At 45.5% G+C, this 10,163-nt stretch overlaps 1 protein-coding gene and 1 pseudogene across 1 annotated transcript in view; both read left to right on the plus strand.

Moving 5' to 3' along the window:
• The window catches only part of LOC121567178 (claudin-8-like), a 2,653-nt gene extending 1,524 nt beyond the window's left edge, over positions 1-1,129 (plus strand). The window contains exon 1 of the mRNA XM_045216306.1: positions 1-1,129. This exon is cut by the window's left edge and continues 1,524 nt beyond it. The gene's annotated coding sequence lies outside the window, so the exon portion shown is untranslated.
• Positions 1,130-4,936: 3,807 nt separating this feature from the next.
• On the plus strand, positions 4,937-9,815 carry LOC121566990 (annotated as a pseudogene).
• The last annotated feature ends 348 nt before the right edge of the window (positions 9,816-10,163 follow it).

The following is a 10,163-nucleotide window of genomic DNA, read 5'->3' on the forward strand; positions in this document are numbered from 1 at the left end:
AGCTGTTTAAAGATACTAAATACACTTATTATAGATTAACCGTGAACTCAGAAAGAGAGGACTTTGAGGGACCCTTAATCCTAAAAATTATCCCTTGTTTCAAGTTTTTATATGCTCATATTTGTACTTTGTGTTGGTGGGGTCTATAAGCACATGTTTTTATAGTGATTATTTGTGTAAATATATTTACAAATCGTTTTGATGTGGTTGTGTGCTCTGTGCAGTAAATGTAGGTCCTTACACATAATGCCCCCTTAGTTAAATCAGGTGTTACGTAATATGTAGCTTTTATAATGTAAAAAAAAACTATTATCATTTTGCGTCCCAAATGACACCCTATTCCCTATTTAGTGCACTACTTTTGACCAGGGCCCATAGGGGTTTAGGTTGCCATTTGGGACGCAACCGGTGTCCTTTATTTTTGTTATTTCATTCATAAAGTATCTGGTTAGACAAAAATCATCTCCCATTTTAAAGATATGTAGCTGACTGTGTGCTGTAAATAGACATCCTGCTAATGTGTTGGAGAACAACAGCACAGGGCTGGCTTTGTTCCATTGGTCCCCCCCCCCCTTGACAAAGGTCCCCCTTGACAACATCAACAAACTACAAAACATTCCTGTTTCTGTTAAAACGCCTGTGTTGTTACTGCCATTGTGTGAAGGATTGGTAGTAGACAAACAGGGACGGTAATGTGTTGTAATATTATCCACCTGGGGAGACTCTATCTCAAATGGCACCCTGATCTCTAAACATAGTGCACTACTTTTGTCCAGAGCCCTATGGGCCCTTGTCAAAAGTAGGGCACTATGTAGGGAATAGGGTGCCATTTGGGATGCATCCTCTCTGTGCTGACAGCCTGTAGCACATCGGGACTGATGGAAGTAAACACGAGGCTGGTTGTTGAAGGTGTGGACCCAGGAGCAGTAGGGTGGAACAGAGGACTTCTGTTAAAACAAACAAAAAAATGGACTAGAACTAGGGCTGGGTTCAATCCCTACAGCAGCATTGTATCGTGACTGAAAGGCAATGTTTCCGCATTCACAAATATGTTATTCACGGTAAATGCTGCATACCCCCACGGGGGGGTCAGTATGAAAAATGTATGCACTCACTAATTGTAAGTCGCTCTGGATAAGAGCGTCTGCTAAATGACTAAAATGTCAATTGGATCACAAAAAAAAAAAAAGTTTTTTCATTTCAATTAAGTTGAGAAAAGTCTTTCAGCTTCTGGAATAGCAACGTAAGACTTTGATTTACACATTACTGATTAAATGAGACATTGATAACCTCATGTAGTCTTTCTGTCTTATTCTTACAATGGAGAGACTGGTGGAGCATAAGAACAGATGTGTTTCCGTTTCATTGTGAAGTGAAACTGCTATACAGCCTAATATGATCTGTGCCATCCAATGGCTCCTGAGACGGGCAGCACCATCGAGGGCTCCATTTTAAAGTAGTCAATTTCTTCTTCTTCTACTTCGAGTAGTGTGTTGTCTGAACATGTATAAAGCCAAGGTTGGGGATTTACTGCCACCTGCAGTTATGGAATATTTGCTCATGAGAGTAATTCATTGGCTGATCCCTCCTGACGAGCTAAATGGAATTAGGAATTATGTGATTCTTCCTTAACCCATTGGAAGACCCATCCAGTTGACTACTTCAAAATGTCTAGAGTTCTCAACGGCGATGCTAAAACAGGCTATGGGGCACTACATCGGTCTATCCAAGGCTATGGGTTAACTGTGAAAAACAGAAGATTCAGATATTCAGAGTGTTTAATGGTCACATGTACATGGTTGCAGGTTTGATTGCAGGGTACAGTGGAAAATCTTAGGCTCTGAGCTCCAACACGCAGGACTGAGTTAAATAAAATAATGGCAATGGTAGTAAACAACAACAACAATATAAATAGCAATAGCACTGTAGACATAATACTGTAGCAGATTAATAAATACAGGCAGAGGTGGGGGTGATAACGATAGGGGGAACAGCAGGCAGAGTAAAGAGTGTTGAGGGGGTGGGGGTGATGACCATAGGGGGAACAGCAGGCAGAGTAAAGACTGTTGAGGGGGTGATGACGATAGGGGGAACAGCAGGCAGAGTAAAGACTGTTGAGGGGGTGATGACCATTGGGGGAACAGCAGGCAGAGTAAAGACTGTTGCAGGGGTGATGACCATTGGGGGAACAGCAGGCAGAGTAAAGACTGTTGCAGGGGTGATGACCATTGGGGGAACAGCAGGCAGAGTAAAGACTGTTGAGGGGGTGATGACCATTGGGGGAACAGCAGGCAGAGTAAAGACTGTTGAGGGGGTGATGACCATTGGGGGAACAGCAGGCAGAGTAAAGACTGTTGAGGGGGTGATGACCATTGGGGGAACAGCAGGCAGAGTAAAGACAGTTGCAGGGGTGATGACCATAGGGGGAACAGCAGGCAGAGTAAAGACTGTTGCAGGGGTGATGACCATAGGGGGAACAGCAGGCAGAGTAAAGAGTGTTGAGTTTTTTTCTTTCACGCATACATACACATACATACATATACACATATACATACATGTATATATATATACATACATATCCTTTAAAAATATATATATTTCCCTTTATTACTTTCCAACCCCGCCATCCCTTCCCCAACCGGAGCAAACCAGTGAACAATATACATTTCATGGACACAGTCAATAATTATACTTTGTTTGTTTTTACTCCTGAACTTCCTCCGATCATTTTCATGATGTCCATCCGGTTTGCTTCTATATGCCATATCTTTCTAACTGTGCTCTTTCACAAAAGCTCTCAACCTATAACCTATATACTTATTATGGACACAGTATGCTTTACATTAGTTATCTTGTTGTTATTAGTTGTTGTTAGTTGTTATTAGTCCCATCCTTCAGCTCCATTCAACACCTCCCATCTATCTCTTAACACCATCCATATTGGATTTCTATTTGCCATATATTTTTCAACTGTACTGTGGTGTTTTACAAAAGTTCTGAACCCTTCTATTCTCATTGTTTCTACAGATTGTAAATTGAAAATAACATTTTTTGCTAAAAGTATTATTATATTATTGATCGTTTGACTATGACTTTTCAGATCACCCAGTAGTGCTATCTGCAGGGTTAGCTCCAGGTAAATATTGCAATCCTTCAGCCATTTCTGGACCTGTGTCCAGAAACAAGCTACAAATGGACAGTACCAAAACAAATGATCTAATGATTCTGTCTCTTCGTAGCAAAATCTGCAGAGCTGGGAAGATTGTATCCCCCATATAAATAACATTCTATTGGTAGCAAGAATTTTACATAATATTTGAAATTGAAAAATTCTAAGTTTTGAATCCGGCGTCGTTTTGCGTATCAGTTCATAAACACTATGCCATGGAATCGGTACGTCACAAATCTCTTCCCAACTATTTTGCAATCTATATGGGACGGCTGTCAATCCTTTGGTCCTGAAATGAAACTGGTAAACTTTTTGATTTATCACAATTTTCTTTAACCAATTATGTTCTTTAATGCAAGGCCAACAGACAAGTTCCTTACTTTTTCCTCCTTCCACTTTCCTCTTCCATTTTTGCGGTAATGCCGTCTAGTCATTGTTGGTAATCGGGCCTACTACTGTCGTGTCGTCAGCGAACTTGATAATGGAGTTGGAACTGTGTGTGAGGCCACGCAGTCGTGGGTATACAGGTAGTACAGGAGGGGACTGAGGACGCACCCTTGTGGGACCCCCGTGTTGAGAATCAGGGTCGAGGAGGTAATGTTGCCTACCTTCACCACCTGGGGGCGGCCCGTCAGGAAGTTCAGGACCCAGTTTCACAGGGAGGAGTTCAGACCCAGGGCTGTGAGCTTTGTAATGAGCTTATAGGGCACTATGGTATTGAAGGCCGAGCTGTAGTCGATGAACAGCATCCTCACATTTGCATTCCTTTTGTCCAGGTGGGTAAGGGCAGTGTGCAGCGCACTGACGATTGCGTCGTCCGTGGATCTGTCAGGACGGCACGCGAATTGGAGATGGTCGAGTGTTTCGGGATGATCAGGATATGGATATGGTCTTTGACAAGCCTCTCGAAGCACTTCATGATGAGGGAAGTGAGTGCCGCTGGTTGGTAGTCATTCAGTTCAGTTACTTTCCCTTTCTTGGGCACATGGATGATAGTGGACATCTTGAAGCAGGTGGGGATAGAGGCCTGAGCTATAAAGAGATTGAACATGACAGAGAACACAACAGCCAGCTGGTCTGCACATTCTCTGAAATAACACTCTCCTAAAACAGAAAACTGTTCAGCTGCTCTAAACGGGAGAGGGGGTTAGTTAAAAATATGTTTGGCTCTGGTGAAACTCTGCAAATATGGTTGAATGCCAAAAACTGTTGTGCAAAGACAACTCTGCACAAAACCACATATGTCAAATGCAGTGTTTGAACGAAGCCATTTTGTCCTTGGTCAAGTCTGGCCTCCGCACTCAGAGAGACTGCAAGGGCAGGCAGAGACTACAGCCATGGAATGTGTATACACACACACACACACACACACACACACACACACACACACACACACACACACACACACACACACACACACACAGATAATTAGTTTGTAGTAACATGTGCTCCTCTAAATGAACCCTCTCTCTTTCTCTCTCTCTCGCTCATTTAGCAGGTGGTCTCCAAATGTCTCGACACTTCCTGGACAAAGGAAAATAACAATGGAAGGACTAGTGACTACCTGCTGACTACCTGCTGCTTTGACAGCATTGAACCAATACTCAAATGATCCATGTAAGCTCTCGTAATAGTCCACTGCTACAATCCACAAACCCCTCTTTAATTTGACATGATACTGGCCAAGGTGGGTCGACCCCATATTTCTGCCCTCTCTTGTTCTCGTGAGACCTTTTGTTTCAATACAGCTTGTTTTTGTTTTCAGACATGAACATCTACTACGACAGCTACAAAGACGCCTCTAGCGAGAAGCTCCAACTGCACCCAGCTGAGGTGGTGTTTGGTTGGAGCGATGAGTTTACGATTGTTCTGCTGATAGCGTTAGGAGTTATGCTCACTCTCATAGCAGGGGGGATCTTCATGGCCAATAGGAGAATCACCATGAAGGGATGGGTGGTACCCTCCTTTCTCTGCTGGGCATCTTCATCAGCAAAAATCCCCAGAGACAAAGTTTGCAGGAGACAAGAAAACACATACAGTGGCTTGCAAAAGTATTCACCCCCCTTGGCATTTTTCCTATTTTGTTGCCTTACAACCTGGAATTAAAATGGATTTTCTGGGGGTTTGTATAATTTGATTTACACAACAATATTTTTTATTGTGAAACAAACAACAAATAAGACAAAAAAAACTGAAAACTTGAGCGTGCATAACTATTCACCCCCCCAAAGTCAATACTTTGTAGAGCCACCTTTTGCAGCAATTACAGCTGCAAGTCTCTTGCCACTGGGATTTTTGCCCATTCTTCAAAGCAAAACTGCTCCAGCTCCTTCAAGTTGGATGGGTTCCGCTGGTGTACAGCAATCTTTAGGTCATACCACAGATTCTCAATTGGATTGAGGTCTGGGCTTTGACTAGGCCATTCCAAGACATTTAAATGTTTCCCCTTAAACCACTCGAGTGTTGCTTTAGCAGTATGCTTAGGGTCATTGTCCTGCTGGAAGGTGAACAGCCGTCCCAGTCTCAAATCTCTGGAAGACTGAGACAGGTTTAACTCAAGAATTTCCTTGTATTTAACGCCATCCATCATTCCTTCAATTCTGACCAGTTTCCCAGTCCCTGCCGATGAAAAACATCCCCACAGCATGATGCTGCCACCACCATGCTTCACTGTGGGGATGGTGTTCTCGGGGTGATGAGAGGTGTTGGGTTTGTGCCAGACATAGCCTTTTCCTTGATGGCTAAAAAGCTCAATTTTAGTCTCATCTGACCAGAGTACCTTCTTCCATATGTTTGGGGAGTCTCCCACATGCATTTTGGTGAACACCAAACTTGTTTGCTTATTTTTTTCTTTAAGCAATGGCTTTTTTCTGGCTACTCTTCCGTAAAGCCCAGCTCTGTGGAGTGTACGGCTTAAAGTGGTCCTATGGACAGATACTCCAATCTCCATTGTGGAGCTTTGCAGCTCCTTCAGGGTTATCTTTGGTCTCTTTGTGGCCTCTCTGATTAATACCCTCCTTGCCTGGTCCGTGAGTTTTGGTGGGCGGCCCTCTCTTGGCAGGTTTGTTGTGGTGCCATATTCTCTCCATTTTTTAATAATGGATTTAATGGTGCTCCGTGGGTATGTTCAAAGTTTCTGATATTTTTTTATAACCCAACCCTGATCTGTACTTCTCCACAACTTTGTCCCTTACCTCTTCGGCCCAATAATAAAAGAACAATAATGAGACTATATACAGGGGGTACCGGTACCGAGTCAATGTGCGGGGCTACAGGTTAGTCGAGGTAATTTGTACATGTAGGTAGGAGTAAAGTGACTATTCATAGATAATAAACAGCGAGTAGCAGCAGTGTAAAAACAAAGGGAAGGGAGGGTCAATGCAAATAGTCCGGGTGGCCATTTGATTAATTGTTCAGCAGTCTTATGGCTTGGGGGTAGAAGCTGTTAAGGAGCCTTTTGGATCTAGACTTGGTGCTCCGGTACCACTTGCCGTGCGGTAGCAGAGAGAACAGTCTATGATGGGTGACTGGAGACTTTGACAATTTTTAGGGCCTTCCTCTGACACTGCCTGCTATATAGATCCTGGACGGCAGGAACCTTGGCCCCAGTGATGTACTGGACTGTACGCACTAGCGCCTTACGGTCAGATGCCGAGGAGTTGCCATACCAGGCGGTGATGCAACCGGTCAGGATGCTCTCGATGGTGCAGCGGTATAACTTTTTGAGGATCTGGGGACCCATGCCAAATCTTTTCAGTCTCCTGAGGGGGAAAAGGCGTTGTCTTGACCTCTTCACGACTTTCTTGGTGTGTTTGGATCATGATAGTTTGTTGGTGATGTGGACACCAAGGAACTTGAAACTCTCGACCCGCTCCACTACAGCCCCGTCGATGTGAATGGGGGCGTGTTCAGCCCTCCTTTTCCTGTAGTCCATGATCATCTCCTTTGTCTTGCTCACGTTGAGGGAGAGGTTGTTGTCCTGGCACCACACTGCCAGGTCTCTGGCCTCCTCCCTATAGGCTGTCTCATCGTTGTCGGTGATCAGGCCTACCACTGTTGTGTCGTCGGCAAACTTAATGATGGTGTTGGAGTCGTGCTTGACCACGCAGTCGTGGGTGAACAGGGAGTACAGGAGGGGACTAAGCACGCACCCCTGAGGGGCCCCCGTGTTGAGGATCAGCGTGGCAGATGTGTTGTTGCTTACCTTTACCACCTGGGGGTGACCCGTCAGGAAGTCCAGGATCCAGTTGAAGAGGGAGGTGTTTAGTCCAAGGGTCCTTAGCTTAGTGATGAGCTTTGTGGGCGCTATGGTGTTGAACGCTGAGCTGTAGTCAATGAACAGCATTCTCACATAGGTGTTTCTTTTGTCCAGGTGGGATGTTGACCTGTTTAAAGGTCTTGCTCATTTCGGCTACGGAGAGTGTGCTCATACAGTCGTCCGGAACAGCTGGTGCTCTCATGCATGCTTCAGTGTTGCTTGCCTCGAAGCGAGCATAAAAGGCATTTAGCTCGTCTGGTAGGCTTGCGTCACTAGGCAGCTCGCGGCTGTGCTTCCCTTTGTAGTCCGTAATAGTTTGCAAGCCCTGCCACATCTGACGAGCGTCAGAGCTGGTGTAGTAGGATTCAATCTTAGTCCTGTATTGATGCTTTTCCTGTTTGATGGTTCGTCTGAGGGCATAGCAGGATTTCTTCTAAGCGTCCGGATTATTGTCCTGCTCCTTGAAAGCGGCAGCTCTAGCCTTTAGTTCAGTACGGATGTTGCCTGTAATCCATGGCTTCTGGTTGGGATATGTACGTACGGTCACTGTGGGGTCGACGTCGTCGATGCATTTATTGATGAAGCCGGTGACTGATGTGGTGTACTCCTCAATGCCATTGGATGTTCTGATGTCCAGAAGCTATTTTCGGTCATAAGAGACGGTAGCAGCAACATTATGTACAAAATAAGTTACAAACAATGCGAAAAAACACACATTCCATAGGCTGCATGGAATCAGACAATAGAAACACAGCTATCTACTGTATTAAGATCCAATGGAATAATGTGTAATTGACATACACAGTCAGCACAGGTCCTCTTCGTACCCTCATCCTATAAACCAACCAGAAGAGAGCAGAGCTTCTCTCCGATAACAGACAGTAGCTAGTCAACACCCTGCTCTATTTGTCCGTCTCACACTTCACCTTCAAACTGAGAACAGGACAGGTCACACTTTACCATCAAACTGAGAACAGGTCACATTTTTTTATTTTTTTTTAACCTTTATTTAACTAGGCAAGTCAGTTAAGAACAAAATCTTATTTACAATGACGGCCTACACCGGCCAAACCGGGACAACGCTGGGCCAATTGTGCACCGCCCTATGGGACTCCCAATCACGGCCAGTTGTGATACAGCCTGGAATCGAACCAGGGGGTCTGTAGTGACGCCTCAAGCACTGAGATGCAGTGCCTTAGACCACTGAGATGCAGTGCCTTAGACCGCTGCACCACTCGGGAGCACTTCACCATCACGAAAACGTCTGAGAATAGTAGATTTTGGAGTGAGCTGTCACTGTAAGGTTTCTTTGTCAGGAGGACTTTGGGAGTTTGTGTGGACCCTGATAGTTTCTTTAGACCCGGACGGCGGACGGCGTGTGCGTGGGCCTGGTGGGTCTGATGGGGGCAGCCGCCGTCACCGGGATGCCCATGTGGAAGGTGACAGCCTTCATCGGAGAGAACATCATCGTCATGGAGACGCGCTACAGACAAGCCAGGATGCAGTGCAAGGTGTACGACTCTCTGCTGTTCCTCCCTGCGGACCTGCAGGCATGGTAACTTTGTCCTAAATGGTACCCTATTCCCTATATAGTGCACTACTTTAGACCAGAGCCCTATGGCACCCAGTTAAAATGGTGCACTATATAGGGAGCCATTTGGAACGAAGACTATGAAATCATGAACAAGTATTTAACCTATTTTGGTAAACTTTACATATTGCAGCGAATACGGGGGCAGCTCCTACTGGGATTCAAACCCGGGTCGAGCGACTGTCAACCCAACACCTTAGCCGTTCCACCAAGCGATCCGGACCTCTCGAAGAGATCGCTAGATGATGGGTTAATGTGCTACAGTATGCATTATAATAATAATAATAATAATAATAATAATATGCCATTTAGCAGACGCTTTTATCCAAAGCGACTTACAGTCATGCGTGCATACATTTTTACGTATGGGTGGTCCCGGGAATCGAACCCACTACCCTGGCGTTACAAGCGCCGTGCTCTACCAATTGGTCTTCTCTTCTAGCTAGGGGCTTGGTGTGCTGTTCTCTGGCTCTCTCAGGGCTGGATCTACTGGGGGGCTTTAGCAGGGATGCGCTGTACCTCCTCCATCCAGGACAACGGCCGCGCTAAGACCCTCATCCTCATGGTGGCGGAAGGTATGCAGTTACTGGCCTCTATCTGTGTATTCATCCCAGTCTCCTGGATGGCTCACGTCATCATCCGCGACTTCTATGACCCACTGCTGATCGACGCCCAGCGCAGAGAGCTGGGGGGAGGCTCCATCCATCGGCTGGGTCACCGGAACCTTCCTCTTGGCCTCGGGGCTCCTCTTCGTCTGTCGCCGCGTCCCCTCCAACAATGCCTTGTTGGATCTCTAGCACCCAGCCAACAGGATCAAAAAACCCACCCTGATGCGGTACCATCCCGTCTCCAGTGTCCCTAGCATGAGGGCTAACCACCAGCCCGGTCTGAACCACCACCAAAATCACAGCTTCGATGGACACGTCATACTCCTTTAGCCAACAGACATCATACTCCTTTAGCCAACAGACATCATACTCCTTTAGCCAACAGACATAATACTCCTTTAGCCAACAGACATCATACTCCTTTAGCCAACAGACGTCATACTCCTTTAGCCAACAGACATCATACTCCTATAGCCAACAGACATCATACTCCTTTAGCCAACAGACATCATACTCCTTTAGCCAACAGACATCATA

The sequence above is a fragment of the Coregonus clupeaformis genome, chromosome 5 (assembly GCF_020615455.1).
Source record: "Coregonus clupeaformis isolate EN_2021a chromosome 5, ASM2061545v1, whole genome shotgun sequence".
Lineage (NCBI taxonomy): Eukaryota > Metazoa > Chordata > Actinopteri > Salmoniformes > Salmonidae > Coregonus > Coregonus clupeaformis.